This window comes from Tenrec ecaudatus, chromosome 11, assembly GCF_050624435.1.
Source record: "Tenrec ecaudatus isolate mTenEca1 chromosome 11, mTenEca1.hap1, whole genome shotgun sequence".
Lineage (NCBI taxonomy): Eukaryota > Metazoa > Chordata > Mammalia > Afrosoricida > Tenrecidae > Tenrec > Tenrec ecaudatus.
Window position 1 is genome coordinate 45,818,386 of NC_134540.1, and position 18,238 is coordinate 45,836,623.

The following is an 18,238-nucleotide window of genomic DNA, read 5'->3' on the forward strand; positions in this document are numbered from 1 at the left end:
ACCAGCCCCACTCTGTGAACTTCCCCTACATCCTGGTATCCCCTGCCAAATATTAACTCTAATGTGTGTTCTCAAGGCCCAGTGTCTGGTTTCCCCCTTGGTACACTTCCTGCGGGAACCCGGATGAAAGCAGTCTTTGTGGCTAAGGGAGACCTGAGGACCCCCAAGGGAAAGGCCACCATCAGTCCTTTGCCCAGAAGGCGCTTGCCGTTGTTCTCCGCTGGTTTAAGGAATTCAGTGACAGGAGCTCCAAAGGGGCTGCAGGGAAAGTGTGCGGCTGTCCGAAGCTCCCCTTTTCCCTCCCTACCTGCGTGGGAGTCTCTGATCGGTCCCTTGCAGTGTCTGCGGCAGCGATTTGCTCTCCAATCCCCCTCAGAGGCATTTTATCTCAGTTGACAAGGTCCAGATCCAACTCGACAGCGACCACTAGTCTGATCCAAACAAATGGCTCGGATGTGCAATGGTCCACTGGGCACCTGAACGCTCCACACCGAGCAGGGCCTCTGCCTGACCTCCAACCCCCAGAGCCTGCGTGAGCTGCCAGCCTTCCACAGCTCCAGCCTGGCTTTCTGGAGCCAGCACCATTTGCCCCTCTCAAGCGCCTCATACTCTGCCTCCCCGTGCTGTAAAGTGGAAAACACGAATTGGTCTGAAAATACAAAACCAACTCAGTCACTCAGCCCCTGTCACCCGGCCCCACCCTAGGTCTCTGAAGACCTGGTCTGAAGGGGGTCTTTCACAGCTCCGTCTCAGGAGCTCTGCAGACTGGCGGAATAGCCCTGTTCAAAACAACACAGGGAGAAAACATGGGGGCACATGGAAGAGAAGAGGAGACACAAATGGCTGAACAGAGGGTAAGATGGAGACTAGGTGTGGGGAGAAAGGACTGTCTTTCCAGTGTGCCCACCTGAGCTTGCACCCAGGTTCCAGAGCCTAATCCTGCCCTTGGGTTGAGAAAGTGAGTTGGAAGTCTGCCTCCCTCCCCACCAACCCCACCTCCACCTGCCCTGGTCTGCCAACTCATTCAGCCTCCCCATCTACATCAGCCTCCCCACCTACATCAGCCTCCCCAACTACATCAGCCTCCTCACCTACATCAGCCTCCCCACCTACATCAGCCTCCCTAATTTTAGGGACAACACTGGCCCAGCCATTCAGGCTGTATTTCCCACCTTAACCCAGCCCTGACATCTCCCGAAACTCCCTGATCTTGATAGCTACAGGCAAAGATTGGCAGTCATGAGATTTCGTCCTTGGCTTTGGTAGGCAGCAGAAGGGAGAGGGTCATGGTGCTAAAAGGTAGAGAGAAAGGCTTATCTCTGCAGACCCATATCCATAGCGTTCCACTCAGAACCAGAACCTCTCCCATAAGATTTCCGGAGACAATACGGTGGGCTGTGGCAAAGGCAGTCTGCATGTGGTGAGACTTGAGGTCGGGGACAGGTTGCCAGCCCATTGTCACCTGTGGGGTGTGCAGGGAGTGTACATATGGTGAAGTCCCATCTTGCAAATTGGGCCCTGGGAAGGATTGTCAGAATGCCGTGCTCCAGTGGGAAGGTGCCCGGATGGTGCAGGGGGTTAAGCAGTGGGTTGCTAACAGAAGGGCCAGCTGCTGGAACCCACACGTGACTGGCTGGGAGACAGATGTGGCAATCTGCTTTCAAACCCATCTCCCACCTCGGCAACCCTCCGGAGCCTCTGCACTGTGTTATAGGATGCCTATGAGTCAGAATTGCCTGGACAGCAGTAGGTTAGTTCAATGTGTATTTCAAATAAACATTTTTATTGGCTTGTCTTGGTAAAGTCAGTCACACATGTTGTGGGCGACCTACTAAAAATGTTACTTGTCATCCGAAATTCTAAGGGAAGTGAGCGTCTCGTGCGTTCTCCGGCAACCCCCTCCCCAGGTGGAGCACCCTGAGACAGGAGGTGGGCTACAGAACCTGTGTGAAGGTCACTGTCCCTGAGGGAAGCAACTCAGCTTTGGCCTCTTTGACCTCACGTTCTAACCATTCTGACACTCAGTCCAAAGCAAGGGAAAACAGAAGACCACGATTTACCATCCGTAACCTCAGAAGACACTAACCTTGAGTCTTCATCCTCTCCCACTCTTGCGGAAGAAAGAGGACCAGATGTCCTGCTCCCATTATTCCGAGTCTGAATGCGATGAACATGGATCTGGAGAGAAGCGCCCCTCTCCTAGCTCTCAGCACAATCGCCCTCTGCCTTGTGCCCGCCAAAGCAAAGGCCAAACACTCACTTGCTGCTCGCCTCTGCTGGTGGTTATAATGAGCCTGCCTGTCCTTCTCATCAAGGCCCTTGTCAGTGCCCTTGTGAGGATGAAAGCTCTCAGTAACCATGGTAGCCATTGGCAGCCATTGGCTGTGACTACCTTTGGGCTTGCCTATGGCCCATCATTCAGAAGACTCCTAACCAGGGGTGTTACATTCCTGCAGGGATGGGCCAGCAGTTCTCCCCAATACAAACAGGTCGCAGGCAGCAGAGCGCCCCCTCTCTACGGTGTTTGCAAGCTGCTTGGTTCCTGTGTGCCTCTCCCTCAACTCCAGAAGAAAACTTTCATCCCTGTGGGAACCTCACGTGCACAAAAGCATTGGTGATGCCTCAGTAATGAGATTATTAATAATAATAGTTTGATCAGTTCCTCTGCAAATACCTCTGTCCTAAGAAACCATGAGCCTCAAAGTTAGTTGAGAGTCTCAGATGCAGGAGCAAATTGTCAACACTGCAGAACAAACAGTGTATTATTTATAAAAAATGTGCTCGGGTGCCGGGCTCCCTCCAGAGGAATAGGTCACTGAAAATCACTGAAATCCTGCAGCTTTCCTCACTGACAGCTGGAAGGGAGGTCCCTGTGTAGGCACTTCATTAAAAGAACTCCCTAAAGCTGTGCTTCCTGAAGAGCTGCCGCATGCCGGGTGGATACCCAGACAGGTGCGACCTATCCTTGCATCCCTGCATCGTTAAAAAAATCAATGCCGAACATACTGTGGGGCTTTCAGGAGAGAATGCCTCTGGAGGCTCTGGAGAGTGCAGACCACTAGAGGCTGGGTTTGCTCAGTGGGCAGATAACTGACCCTTCTCGTGCCTGCTCACTGCTCCCTCATCCCTCTCTTAGCAAGATCCATATGCATATGTAAAAGCAATGATCCCATGACACCATTCATGTACCCCCAAAAGTGGGTTTTCAGAGAAAAATAGGTTTGAGGTACTACTCTGTGCCCCACATGCTAGTGGGACCACTGGTGAGTTACAAAGAAGGAAGCGTCATTTGCTGTTGTCAATACCTAGTCCCTGAGGGGAGGCAGAACCCTTCAGGGAACAGACTAACAGGAAAACAGCAAATTGAACCTAAAACCAATGCCATGAATTCTGAGGGATGATTGGATTGAGTGTGGTGCCCAACCCAAGTGGGTTAATGTGAAAAATCAGCAGGTGGCCAGCTTGAGGATGGAGACCACGGCCACATCAGCTCTGAATCTCCACTGTCAAGCCCGGTGCTTGGCATTTGCCAAACACCACATCCTGTATCACTGAGTTAATTCCAACTCATAGTGATCTTACATAGAGTTTCCAAGGAGCACTGGATGGGTTTGAACTGCCAATCTCACGGTTAGCAGTCCAACATTTACCCAACCCCATCACCAGGGCTCCTTCTATTTGGCATCTGGCACTTTGTGCTCAATAAATGTGCCCACTGGATATTTGCAGACTAGAGGAAGGTATGTACTAAATATGTGAGTGAATGAATGAGTTGTCTTTAGAAGAACTATGATGAGAATTCTACTAATTATTGGAGAAAACACTACATTTTAAAGTTAGTGTTGTAGAAACAGTAGGATTCACCGAATTCTCTCCAGGGACGTGAAGACACCCATACCTTCCAACTCATGATGCCTGTAACAACCTAACAACTCTTCCTTGGATCATGGGCCAGCAGGTTGCTCCTCAGCCTAATCAACACTCTAAGTCCCTAACCATACCGCCTCTCCCGAGTTACCTAGCTCTAACCCACCATGGTCTAGAGGCTCAAAGCCTACAGCACTGTATGGTCACTTCATCAAGGATCTGTAGCAAAATCACCAAGGGTGACAGAATGCAGAACTGAGTTAGTGAAAAACACCAATGGAAACTATTGCAAAGTTCTGTGCAAATTCTAAAAGGCAACAAGAGAAAAATATTAAAAGATTGTTGTTGGGTACTGCGGAATCAATCCTGACTCCCAGCCACCTGTTAGGAGTAGAACTGCTTCATGGGGTTTTCTAGGCTGTCAGCCTTGAGATCAGATAAACAGGGTCTTTTCAGGGTCTTAGAGTCACTGGGGAGATGGATGAACCACAACAGCACTAAGAAGTATTCCTGTGCCAGTGGTGAGACAGGAAACATCCCACCAGCACCAGCAGGGACTCCGGAGAAACCAAATGACGGGCTTACCCCTAGAGTTTACAGGGTGGAGTCTGCACAGAGACCTGCCTCCCACCACTCCATCAAGGCAAGCTTCATTTCATTCCCACGCCAACACCTCAGATTTTCACACCCTGGGATATCGTAAATCACCCAGTCACACCTCAGTCAAAGACCAAGTAAGCTGCTCAAAGACCAGATGTGAAAGTGTTCCTGTTCTTGCTTATCTTGCTTATCATGAGTCTCTGTTTGCCTCACATCTAAACTTCCTGAAATAAAATGCTACGGTTCTCAGCTCACCCTATTTTCTCCATTGTTAGTTGCACTTATCCAGCCACATGGACCTCTCCCTTGGAGAAAGAAAGAAATCATGGCCACCTAGAAATTTTAAATGTGACCACCTTAACCACTGTAGCATTGTCAGGTTCAGCCCTGTCTCTTATTTCCTCTTTTGTAGACTTCTCTGCCTAAGTCTTATCCAACTCTCTGGGTAGCATGATTTTGCAGGTCAATGTAGTGAGAAGGGCAAAGAGTTCAAAAAACTGAGCAAAAGTATTGGATCTGCCACCTTGTGACCTGAGCAACTTTGGACACATGAGCAGAGTAGAAAAAATTAGACCTGAGATTTTCAATATGGTGGTTTATACCTTCAATTGCCAAGAGAATGAACACATTTGTCTTAGAAAAATAGAATCAAGTAGGGCCATTGACTAGCTTATTTTGGACGCGTTATCAGGAAAGACCAATCAGAAGGAAAAGGCATCATGTTTGGAAAAGCCGGCTGCCAACGAAAGCAAGGGAAGCTTGCATTGACGTAGACTGACACCATGCTCAGAGCATGACACCCATGATCATGAAGATGGTCCAGGGATGGGCAATGCTTCCTTCTATTAGACATTGGAGACCACCATGAGTTAACTAAGAACAGCAGCCCCTAGCCCCCAAGGGATCCTGAACATTTGAGGACGCACGCAGGAACTAGCATCCTGGAACAAAGCACTTTGCTGCTCTCTCAGAATCAACGGACACCAGAAAGTGGACGATCCTGCCCAAGGAAAAGCAGAATTTCCTCCAGTACTTCTCCCATGTTCTCAAAGTGCTGACCGAGGATGAGCTGGGCCCCCAGCGATGGGACACGCTGTTGCCCACCGCAACAAGGTCCCAGAGTACGATGCCCTTGGAGACAAGCACGACTGAAGTCTGATGGTGCTAACTGTGTCCCAGCAGCTGTGACAGCACAGGAAGCAAGATGCTGGCAGTCTGCAGAGGGCCTGCCATGATGGATTCATCCCTCACCCGCTGGGGGCAGCCCTGCTGCTAGCAGAAGCCAGGCGTCAGTGTGGACGCCATCACTGACACCATGCTGCTGGAATCTCGTGTCTACCGCCTGCTGGCGCTCCACTGCTGGGGGCAGCCCTCCTCCCTGGACCTGCTCCAGCTTTTCCTCCAGAGTTCTTATCAGACTGCGATGGGAAAGTCCCTGGACCTCATCACTGCCCCCTTCAGCCCCATTGTCAAAGACAAGTCCCCTTTCTCCTCCTTTGACCTTCCTGTAGCTGCTGCCATGTATATGGCGGGCATTGATGGGGAGACAGAGAGGGGACTGTGCTGGAGATGGGTGAGTTCTTTCAGATGCAGGAGGATTACCTGGACCTCTTCTGTGACCTCAGTGTGACAGGCAGGGTTGGTTGGCACTGACATCTCGAACAATAATTGAAGCTGGCTGGTGGCTCAGTATCTGCAGTGGGCCTCTCCGGAGCAGCACCCGGTGCTGCAGGAGGATTACGGGCAGAAGGAGGCAAAGCAGGTGGCCTGGGTGAAGGCTGTGTTTGAAGAGACGGAGTTGCTGGCTGTCTTCTAGCTGGGCGAGGAAGCCAGGCCCATTGAGCAGTGTGCCGCCCCACAGGAGAGGCTGACACAAGTGGGAAAAGATCCGCAAGTGGAAAAAGTGACCTGGAGCCTGCAAGGGCAGGGAGGGGAGGTCTCAAAAAATGATAGTTTAACCTTGTTTAAAAAGAGAGAGAGAGAGAGACTGAACCATTGAAACGTGACTACATCAAAGTGAGCCAGTGAGCAAGTACAAGGCGCCCTAGTGGCAAGATCAGTAAGCACTCGCAGTTAGACAAGAGGCTGGCAATTCAAGTGTGCCCATTGCCTCCACGGGAGGAAAGCCCGGAGATTTGCTGCTGGACAAGACTACAGTCTAGAAAGCCCTATACAGGCCACTTCGTCTCTATGAGTCAGTCACACGTGGTCACTATGAGTCAAAGATCAACTCACCGGCACACAGCATTTTGTGAAAGAAAAGAATAAAATATATCATGAATAGTTATTGTATTGAGCACATACTGAAATAATAATATTTAAGATATACTGAGTTAGATGAAATATTAAAATACGTTTATTTTGGTTTACTTTTTAATGTGGTTACTAGGACTCTTTCAGTGGCGTAAGTGGCCTGACTAGGTGCTTGTTTCTATTGCTCGGTGTTGCGCTGGGGTGTACAGCAGGATTAGCTATAATGGAGAACCTTCTAGAGGTTACCAAATGGCTCTTTCCACTCACAGGAGGTTGGCTAATCAGGTGGGTTGCTGTCACTGGATTTCAAATTTCACCTTTCTTCATAAGTGTCGAATGTTAGAGAAATCTGCTTTAAAGAGCCTCAAATTGAAATTAGAGATCCTGTTCCTTTATTTTAAAAAGCTTCTTATCAGAGAGAAATGGGAAATAGTTCAGAGTTATTTGGGACCAAAGTAAAGGAATCATGTCAAGAATGATCTCTAAGGAGTGTCACATGTAATTTACTTTGAGCCTACATTTGAAAATCCAGAGAGTTTGCGTAAATTTTTCAATCTGGGGTTCCTCTTGTAGAGGGGGGGAGGCTCATGGCACAGGCCCACATTTCACATGATAACAGTGACTTCGAGTTGGGGGGCAGCTGCCTTCTTTACAGGGCACATGTCATCCCCGTTGTTCACACACACCCCCCCCCCATTTATGCCTAGTTTCCTTCCTTCGTTTACATGACCTTTATAGGCTTTGGGGAATGCAGCTCCTGCTTTTAGGACGTCAGCCTTGAAAAACCTCAGTGGCAAAGAACAATTTCTCAAAAAAAAATGTGGCAATTTGGAAATTGCATTTCCCCCATTTCATCAGAAGAACAGGAGGTTGTATTAGCAAGGATTACAAGAAAATTTTAAATGTATGAATTCTGGCAAGGAATCAGAACACAGCAAAACAAAATTTTGAAACTGCTATTTAACTGGAACAAAATTTAATGAATCATTGCATGAAACAATGGCCAAACATGTGCAAACATGATCACACAACTACCAAATAACTCGACCTTGTCTCTGACCTTCTAAGCATAACTGAGTTAGCAACTGGGTAGCCGAGGATGGTCTTCACGTCACACAGCTAGGCTTGTCAGAATGCGCTGCCCGCAGGGGTCTTTACAAAAGAAAAATCCTATAGTTCTCAGCTAGACCCCTCGTTGAAAAGACAGTGGCAGCAAACCCTGGGACCAAATGGAAGATTTTCTTGGTGCCAGCTGTGTGCACCCATGAAGCCAGCTCAGACTGAGCGAGGCTCACCATTCCTGCTGCTGAGTAACTTTCATGTTGTTTCTTCTAATTGATTAGATAATTGATTCTAGAGGATTGAGAAAGAATTTCTATAGAAAGTAAAATCCCAAAATAAAACTGGAAAGATTGTTATCTGTTATCATCTAAAACGGAACCTCCACAGCATCAGTGGGGAAGAGGTACTCTTGAGACAATGACTGATAGCTGTCACCAATGTGAATTGAGCAGTGATCAACAACAATTGTTGGGGGACCTGAAGGACCAGTGATACTGTGATGACCGAGAGTGTTAGTATTTGTTAGGTACTAGCTGGTCTGACTCATGGCAAGGAAAGTTCCCACAGTATCAAGAACTACCCTGAGATGGTAGCAAATTCTACCATCCTTACAGCCTTTGCTATGTTTGATCCCATTATTACAGCCACGATCAATCCATCTCATTGAGGGTGCTATTTTTCACTGGCCCCCTACTTGACTAAGCATGATATCCTTCTCCAGAAGTTGGTTCCTCCTGCCAACATGCACAAAGAATAACATTGTGAAGGAATTCCAATACTATACATATGAGAATCTCAGCAGAAACTGCACATACACCAAGAAGCAGTTGATTGAATGGAACCGAGGGATACTGCGTGGCTTAAAATTAGCAAAGGAATGAGTCTTCACAATGTTACCCATGTTTTCGTTTATGATCTACCCAGTCGAACAGGTGGCAGGTGCATATGAGGCAACAGAAAATACTATGGCTTGGGTCGGGGAGACCTTAGTCCTCAAAGAGGCATCTTTGCACTTAACACTTTAAATAAACCTTGTGCAGCAGATCTGCCTAATGAAACGTGTCCATTTGCTTTCTGGTTGCTGTTTCCATGAGCGTCATTGTAGACCGGAATAAAACGAAATCCTAGACAACTCCCACCTTTTTGCATCCGTCGTAATCCTACTTATTGGTCCAGCCGTGATGATTTTACTTTCTTTATGTTGATGTATTGTCCATATTGAAGGAGATAGTCTTTGATCTTCCTCGGCCAGTGTTTCAAATGTCCTTGATTTCAGCAAGCAAGATTGTGGCATCTGCATCTTGCAGGTTGTTCATGAATCTCCCTTCAGTCCTGCGAACATGGTCTTCTTCGGAGTCCTGCTTCTCGGCATACAGATTGAGTAAGGATGCTGAGAGGCTGCAAACTGAACACACACCTTCCCTCCTTTTAAGCCAGGCAGCATCCCTTGTTCTGCACAAAGGACTGCCTTGTGCTTTGTGTGTAGCTTCAGCATGAACATACCTAAGTGTCCTTAATTCCCATTCTTCACAATGTTATACATGTTTTTTTGTTTATGATCCACACAAACCCCTCTGCAAAGTCCATGAAACACAAATTATATTTTTCAGGTATTCTTTGCTTTCAGTCAAGAATCATCAACAATGATATCACTTGTTCCATGTCCTCTTCTCAATTTAGTTTGAATGCCTACTGAGGTACGGCTGCAACTGGTTTCCGGTCATTAGTGTTCAACGCATCAAATCTATTGTTGAGATAGTCTCTAAATTCTAGTGGAATAAATTCCAGGACATGCTTTGGCCATTTGGGGCTTGCTTTAATTTCTTCAGATTCAACTAGAACTTGTGTATGAGCAATTTATGATCTGTTCCACAATTACTCCTGACCTTGTGCTGACAGATGATACTGTTTTTCTGTCATCTCTTTCCATTGATGTAGTCTGTTTGATTCCTGTGCATTCCATCCAACATGGTCTATGTGTATCGTCATCCTTCATGTTGTTGAAAAAGGTGTTGTAATAAATAAGATGTGGATCTTGCAAAATTTTATCATGTGACCTCCAATTTTGTTGGAGGCCATATTTTCCAACTTTCTCATTCCAGTCACAAATAATCATCAATGAATCTGTACTGCATGTTTGATCAGCTCCCGACTGCAGAAGTTGGTAAAAATCTTCAGTCGTTTCACCTTTTGCATTAGTAGTTACATCATTCTGAGCATCAGTTGTATTAACTGGTCTTCTTTGTAGAAATATGGATATAAGCCTATCACTGACAGTATTTTACTTCAAGACATATCTTATAATGTTCATTTTTAAACAAAGAATCCAGCATGGTCCAACTCAAAATGGCCAATAGCATGACATGTCAGCTCTCTAATGTGTAGGATAGCCATCTTTACATGCTCTAGTTCATGTGTGATGGCTTCCAATGTTCCTAGATCCGTACTGCGTACAGTCCCTGTTATAATTATTAATGGATAATAGCTGCTGTTTCTTGTCATTTTGAGTCGTATCACAATAGTAAATGATGGCCTGAAAGCTTTACTCCCTTCGTGTAATTGCTATCGACTCTACTTTGAGGATGCAGCTCTTCCCAGTCGTACTTTGTGTGTCCCAAACCAGGAGGACTCATCTTCTGGAATATATCAGGTAATGTTTCACTGAAATTCAAAAGGTTTTCAGTGGTTAATTTCAGAGGTGGTCTGTTTCTACTCCCTAGTCCGGCTAAGTCTGAAAGCTCAGTTAAAATCTGTCCATCCTGGGTGACCCAGCAGCACAGCAACACACAAGCCACCACAGTACAAAACGCTGACAAATAAGTAGTAGAGAGACCAAAGCTCCTTTAATTTAATCTTGCCCTTAAGAATTTTGCACTCTGGTTGCTGTGTAATGGCATATTATGGTTTCAACCTGCCTTATAGAATGTAGGCCTTGCTGCTAAGAATTAAATGTTGAGTATTGCTTTGATTTGACCGTGAAAATTAGAATTTAATGAAAATGTTCCAAGAGTATTACAAAATAAGTAAAGCACTAACCTAAATTTTGTTTAAATTAATTGCTCAGTTACAACCCACTGGCAACCAGAATGTCCCTTAGTACATTCAAAAACTCCACACCCTTCCTGAAAGAAATCTGGTGCCACGGTAGTGAAAGTGCTTGACTTTAACACTGAAAAGTTGGCGATTTGTTGCAGCCTAAAGATTCACAGTTCTGCAAACTATGGGGCGGTTCCACTCTGTCCTCACAGAGACACCATGAGATGAAAATAGGCTACACTTAGCACCCTTGAGTCAAGCTCTGTAGGGATAAGTATTCCGGAGAAAAGCACCGTGTAAAGGCCCACCACAGGCATGTCTGCCAGACCTGAATGGCACAGCAAGGAGTCTAAGAATGGTTGGCTTGAACGAGATATCAGCGAGCAGTCAATGAGGACAGCGAGAGTGCCGCTCTGCCACTCAAAGCAATTAAGAGAGGTTGTGCTTTTATGCTGAGTAAATGGGAGCCAGTGAGGGGAGGAGGGGCAGGACCTGATCTATATTTTGAGAAGATGACTACGACAGCTCTTCTGAGAGCAGAGTGCACTGGGCAAGAGCAGAAATGGGAAATCAGCGTGGAGACCCCTGAACTGATCTAGACAGGAGACGATGGCTTGAGACAGAGCTATAGCAATGGAGATGTTGCGACATGATCACATTCTGCATGAAATCTGATGTTAGAGATGACAGCGTTTGCTGTAGGGCCGTGTGTATTAGCGGTGGTTCTCCAGAAAAACAAAACTATTAGAAGATTCGATAGATAGATGTTAAGGAATCGGCTCGCATGATTGTGGGGGGAGGCAAGCAAGTCCAAAACCCATAGGTCAAGAAACAGCAGCTATGTGTCCCATATTGGTAGTCCAGACAGGCTAGGATTCCCACGGGGTATCCATGTTGTGGTCTTGACCTAGAATCAATTCTCTTCTTTAAAATTTCCTATTTTCCTCTTAGAGTCCTCAATTAATGGAATGCGTCTCATCCATCTTATTGAGGGTGGTGCCTTCACTTGAATCAAGTGATTACAAATCTCAGTTATGGCTACAAAATATCTTCACAGTCAGAAGCATCTACACTAGTGTTTGACCAGACAGCCAAGGACCACAGGCTTCACATTGGCCCCTAAAGTGAGTCCTCACACAGGGAAGGAAAGAGAAGAATCAAGAGTGATCTTTGGCCCTAGCAAGTGGAAGGATGAAGTTGACACAAGCTAAAATGCGGAAGACCACAGGAAAAAAAGTGTTTGGAGTTAAAGTCCAGGATCACTTTGGAACTGTTAATTTTTATAAACATTTTAGAAACCTGTTATGAGTTTACTTGGGTTACCTTGTATGTGTAGAGATCTTAACTCCTCTATAGCTGTGGGTGTAATCTAATGTAATGTAATGATATCCCGTAATGGGACCTAATGTAAGGTGATCAGCAGATATGTTATCAGATTAGCATAGGGGGATGCTAAGCATAACCACTTCTGATTTATATAAATAACAGAATAGACATGGAGACAGATGTCAGAGAAGACAGATATGTTTTAAGGATTACCAAGAACCAAGGAACCTCCATGACTGATGGCAAAGGAGGAATAAGTACAGCTGAGACCCAAATTAGGGTTTTTAGCTCCAGAACCACAAGAAAATAAGTGTATGTTCTTAAATTCCATATCCTTCTAGTATTTGTATTATAGCAGTACTAGGACGCTAAGATAGCACAAAGTTGAAATATTCTATTGGGAGTTGGATTCGTGTATGGAGTTTAGAGAAGAAATATGGGTTGGAGATCAAATTTTACAAATTGTTAGTGCATTGATGACATTCAAAACCACGAGACTCAGTGAAATCACCAATGAAATGGATATAGATACAAAAGCCAAAACAGAGTCAATTACAGCCTTTCTCGCCATGTGGTGTATCATAATTCTGGACTTTTGCAAGTCTGCCAAGTGACTGTAAGCTTACTAGTGGCTATATCAAGAGTTATAAAAGCAGCTGACTTGAGTATTAATCACGTGTTTTGCATATGCCTGTGGCTAGGATCTCGTCTTGGAGGGTGTTCTCCATTTGCAGGATTAGGGTGGGATGTAGCCTTAGTAGATGGAACCTTTGCAGAGATGTGACCTAAGCCTCTCTCCTTTGTTTCCCGTGTGGATATGGTCTGCTGAAGGATTAAAGTCATACCTCCATCACGGCCATTCCTCTGTGTACAAGAGCCCTCTCAGAAGCAGGAACACAGAGAGAAATCCAGAAGCAAAGGAAGTGAAACACATTTGAGATGCACGTCTGATGCGGTGGAGGCCGAAGCCATAAGCACCAGCGACAGAGACTATGGGACAAAGCAAAAGGATCAGTGAGAGAGAGTGACAGGTGTGCATCCTGCTCCATAGAGGCACAGGCCAAAGGACCACCCGGTTGAGAGATACTTGGTTGCTGGCTGAAAAGAGGTGTTGCTGTGGACCAGTGACCGAATCCTTCCTGTTTCCTGAGACCGACTTGTGGTCGCCTATTAACGTCCCTAACAACCCCCCAGAGTTCTGAGGATTGTCTGTGAGGTCTGTGTGGCCACTGCACTGATTCAAATCCAGCCTGGAAACCGAGTGTCGTGGGAGGAACAGCGGTCAGAGGAGGGAAAGAAGGCTGGAGTGAGGAGACATAGAGAGAAAGTATGCATGGAACCAAGGGAAGCCCACGGAGTTCGGAGACGGCCCCGTGCTGTTGACTGCACCACCCGGGACCTGGGCAGCTCCAGCATCAAAAACCAAAGAGCTATGGAGATGACAGCAAAGGAGACGGAGAAGGAGACTCTCGCAAGGTCAGAAAACAGCCAGGCAAGTGAGATGACCGTGAAGTCGGTTGAAGAAAGGATTTTATAGGAGAGCGCTTTAAACTATGTCAAATGACACAAATGAGCCAAGTAAGGGAGAGACTAAACAATGACTATTGGAATAACCATGTGTCATTCAGGGCAACGTTTTCCAAGAGCGGTTTCCATGGAGCAGTGGCAGGGAAAAGATGATGGAGGGGCTTGGTAGAGAAAAATAAGAAAGACACGGGCAGGAGTGTACAGAAGCAACCCAACAGACAAGCCAGTGAGGGAGAACGCGTGTGGAAAGTTACAACCGCTCTGTGCTATGATTGACAAACTGAAAATTCTTGTACTCTGACAATGTGGTCTTTCATGAACTTCCAGGTTCAGTTGGAGCTTCATATTACACTCTGAAAACTTCAAGTGACTCACTATTTCCAGAACTTAACGTTTCAGGAGAGGGAAAAAGTGAAGCTATCAAGGGGCTCCATTAGCAGGCACAGCTAGCATTTGGCTTCCCAGAGGATTCTGCTCCCCCTGCCCCCATGGCTGTTCCAAGCAACCCCTGAATCCCGAGGAAATCATCGTTCAAAACTCCTGGCAGCGATAAGCAGAGTCTACAAAACTTCCTCCCACCCAGTTTTACCACCAGTCCACACCGGAGAGTACGAGGAAATCTCCAACCGTCTGCACACAAGGGAAAGTCCAGCTGCCTGTTAAGAAAAAGGTTCTTTGTTCTTCAGGGTTTGTTGACGCTGCTCACTTCTCAAGCCAATCTGTCGCTTGTTGGATTCTTGTACGGAGATCATGCAAGACGAGGACTCTTCCTGTCCTCACCTACTGCCACTGAGGGGGTACCTCCCTGACGACATCCACAGACAATGCAGTTGCTCAAAATGGGCGTTCAACCTGTTCCCAACTCAGAATGCCATGATCCTATTTTGGTCCTGGAGAAAGGGGCTCTGTGAGCGAAGGCAGGGTCCAGAGGCTGAAGGCACGGTGCTCCTCCTCAAGGTGTTTCATCCCGAGGAGACCCAGGCCCAAGCCAGCTGAGAGGCGCACCGTCCAGCACACTGGGCACAGGAGGGTGTAGGCTCACCCCTGGAGCAAAGTCAGCACTCACAGCCACATAAACGGCGGCTGAGGCTTTGTAGAGGCTCATCTACCGATGCGTTCATTCAACAGATGTGCCTGACAGTACAACCTGGTCTGGCACAGTCCAAAAGAAACATGATGACAATGCAAGTCTGCCAGGTGACAGTAAACCGTCTTGTGGCCATACCAAAATTATAAAAACAGTTAAAATGAGCATTAAACATGTATTTTAATTAATGCCAATTTCATTTAACCCAAGCCTACGTGATTATCTTATCATATGTATGGTGCAGAGGCATAGGGCTGCTCTCTGCAGGTTGCAGTTCAAACCACCAGCCCCTTCTTAGAGGAAAGATTGTGTTTTGTACTCTCATAATGAATTCCAGTCTCATCAGCGCTCAGGGCAGCCCTACCCTGATATACAGGGTCACTGGGGGGTGGAATAGACTCAGTGATCATGAGTTTAGGTTTTGGAGGTATTATCATTTTAGCAAGTAATCCACATAAAAAATTGATTGAGATTATTTAAATTTTTGTTTGTACTGAGTCAATTAAATCCAGTATGCATTGTGTACTTATAGCACATCTCAATTCAGAGAGTCACATTTCAAGGGTTCACTAGCCCCTGCTGCCATCAAGTTGACCTTGACTCACGGTGAAACCATGTGTGCAACATAGGGCTCTCATTAGCTGACTCGTCAGAAGTTCCTTTCCAGGCCTTTCTTGTAAGGAACTGCTGAGGGGAGTCAAAGTTCCACTCAGTCAGCAGTCAGAGGCATTCTCTGTTGGCACTACCCTCGTCTTCCACTGGCCAGTGGCTGCCATTGGGTTGCATAGCTCTAGGCAATGGAAAGTGCATAGCATGTTTTCAAAAAGCTTACAGACAGGTCTCAGAGAAGTAAGTAGGCTATTAGAATTAGTCAATAGAGACAAATTCAGAGTTTTACTGGACCACGTGAAAGTGGCCCCTAATCTAATCTGAGGGGGATAGGAATCAAACCAGGAAGAGAAGTCTAAGAGGGGACCCTAGAGGTAAGTAAGCACCAAAAGCAGGGGGAACATGAAAAATGATGAAGACATAGGGAACAGCAGCTGAAAAATTCTTGGGGTAAAAGGGAATGTGGAATATTCCAGAAACTTCAAGTTATTCTCTACTGCCAGAGCTTAGAATTTCCGAGAAGTGCAAAAATGAAGCTATCGAGGAAAACGGAGGCCAGATCAGAAAGGGTTTTGTGAACCAGATGAAGGATATCAGGCTTTGTCCCGCGTGTGATAGGCTGTCATAAGAGAAGTCCAAGCAGAGGTTCCTGGGAATTCGTTTTTCTAAGTTCATCTTTCCAAGCCACTCCCTTCTGTTGAGAAATGGGAAGACCACAGAAGCAGAAGTGGCATAGGTTGATTAGATTTCCCAGCTGGTTGATGGCAACAGAAACTAGAACCCAGATTCTGACCACCAACCCACAGGCCCCTTCCACTGCCCTGCCCAGCATGATGCAAGGTGGGGACTGAGCAGAAGGGGAAGCACCATTTCTCCACACAGCAGAAGTGGGGCAAGCGGGTCAGGAAGGGAAACAGGATTGTGTGGGAGAGGAAGTGGGCAAGACCCACCAAAGAAATCCCTTCTCGGAGAGAAGGGAACATGCTAATGAGAAGAGCCCGCAGTGTCAGGACCTGCTGAGATGGTTCAGGTAATGGGACTGGGAGCTGACTAGGCCCAGACATCCGGTAAGTGACCCAGCCAGTCTTGAACCGTGTCCCCCAAAGATAAGCGTTGAAGTTCTAATCTCTGGAGAGATTCCTGTAATCCTGTTTTGAAATAAGGTTATCTTTGGTATATAAATTAGGTCAAAACCAAATAGGGAAGGAGTTTGGTGGGGCTGTGGGCTGAATGTTGACTTGCTAACCACAAACCCACCAGCCACCCTGACGGAGACAGATAAGGCTGTCTGCCCCCATAGAGATTTACAGTCTCAGGAAACACTGGCGGAGATCACTGTGGGTCAAATCCAACTGGATGGCTGAGGGTTGGGTTTTACGTTTTAACCTAGGATCGGGGGAGAGGGGTGGGCAGCTAAATCTCATTACCTCTGAGTTATAAAAAGAATTGTTTAAACACAGAGAAGACGGTTGCCCTGTAAAGAGAGTCAAGATAAGCAAGGAATCTCCAGGGCCACAAAGACACTGACATAGCCAAGACCCTGATCTGGACTTTCAGTCTCCAGAATGTCAAGGAAATACATTTCTTTTACATTGTGACATTTCTGTTCCAGTGGCACTAGGAAACTAAGACAGTAATATATATACATATATATATATATATATATTTCATGAAAAATAACATTTAGAATGGACATAGCTTGAAACTATGCCACGTGCCCTGCAGCTTTTCAAACTCCTTTGCACATTAATGTCAAAAAACACCCTCGTTGAGGATACTCCATCTGGCCCTACAGCGAAGTGGACAGAGCTCACTGATCTACTTTCTTAGATTCTGGGAGGGCAATTCTCTTATGCCAACCAGGAAACTGGTGGAGAAACCAAGTTCAGACCCCAAATCTAGCTCTCTGACCACCATTGTATAAATGGGCATTGTTATGGGTGAATTGTGTCCCCCAAAACTGTTATAAATCCTAAGCTCTATGCCTATGGTAAGAAGCCCACTTGGGAATAGATTGTTTCTGTTACGCCAATGAGGAGGCTAAGTGTGCATGTGCTTTGAGTCAATCTCTTACAAAAGATAAAAAGAGCTCATTAGAACAAGCAAGGCAGAAGAGACCGGAAAGAGAGATGCCATGTCCAGTGAAGATCGCCAGAGAGCGGAGGGACAGAAGCTGAGGAGACAAGGACCTTCCTCCAGAGTCGTCAAGAAGGAGAAAGCCTTCCCCAAAAGCCAGTGCCCTAAATTCAAATGTCTAGTCTCATGTCCTGGAGGAGCCTTTAGGCGTAATGGTTATGCTTTGGGCCACTAACTGCAAGTTCGGCAGTTCTAAACCACCAGCCACTCTCTGGGAGAGATAGGACTTTCTACTCCTATAATAAGTTAGTTTCAGAAACTCACAGAAACAGTTCTGCTCTGTCCTATAGGGTCACTATGAGTCAGCATCAACTCAATGGCAGAGAGTTAGATTTGGTAATTGATTGAGAGGGGTCCTGATCACCCTGTTGGGTAAGCATTGGACTGCTAACCTCAAGGTTGATAGTTCAAAGCCACCAGTCAGCCCCTGAGAGGAAGATGAGGCTACCTATCCCCATAAAAATTTACAGGCCATAAAACCCTATATAAGGTTGCTAGGAGTTAGAGTTCACTTTATAGTAATAGTCACGGATTGAATTTTGTCCCTCAAAATATGTCAGCTTGGTTGGGCTACGATTCTCAGTGGCCCAGCAGATATGTAATGATCCCCTGTGATCTGTTCAGGGGAGAGTGGGATACAATACTCTTAATTCAGTCATAGCCTTGATCAGACCAGGGGTGTTTCCCTGGGCATGGCTTCAACACCTGCTAAAAGGAGTGAACAGAGAAAGGGGA

General features: G+C 46.3%; 1 pseudogene; it reads left to right on the forward strand.

Moving 5' to 3' along the window:
- Nucleotides 1–5,701: 5,701 nt before the first annotated feature.
- LOC142461693 (farnesyl pyrophosphate synthase pseudogene) lies at nt 5,702–6,283 on the forward strand (annotated as a pseudogene).
- The last annotated feature ends 11,955 nt before the right edge of the window (nt 6,284–18,238 follow it).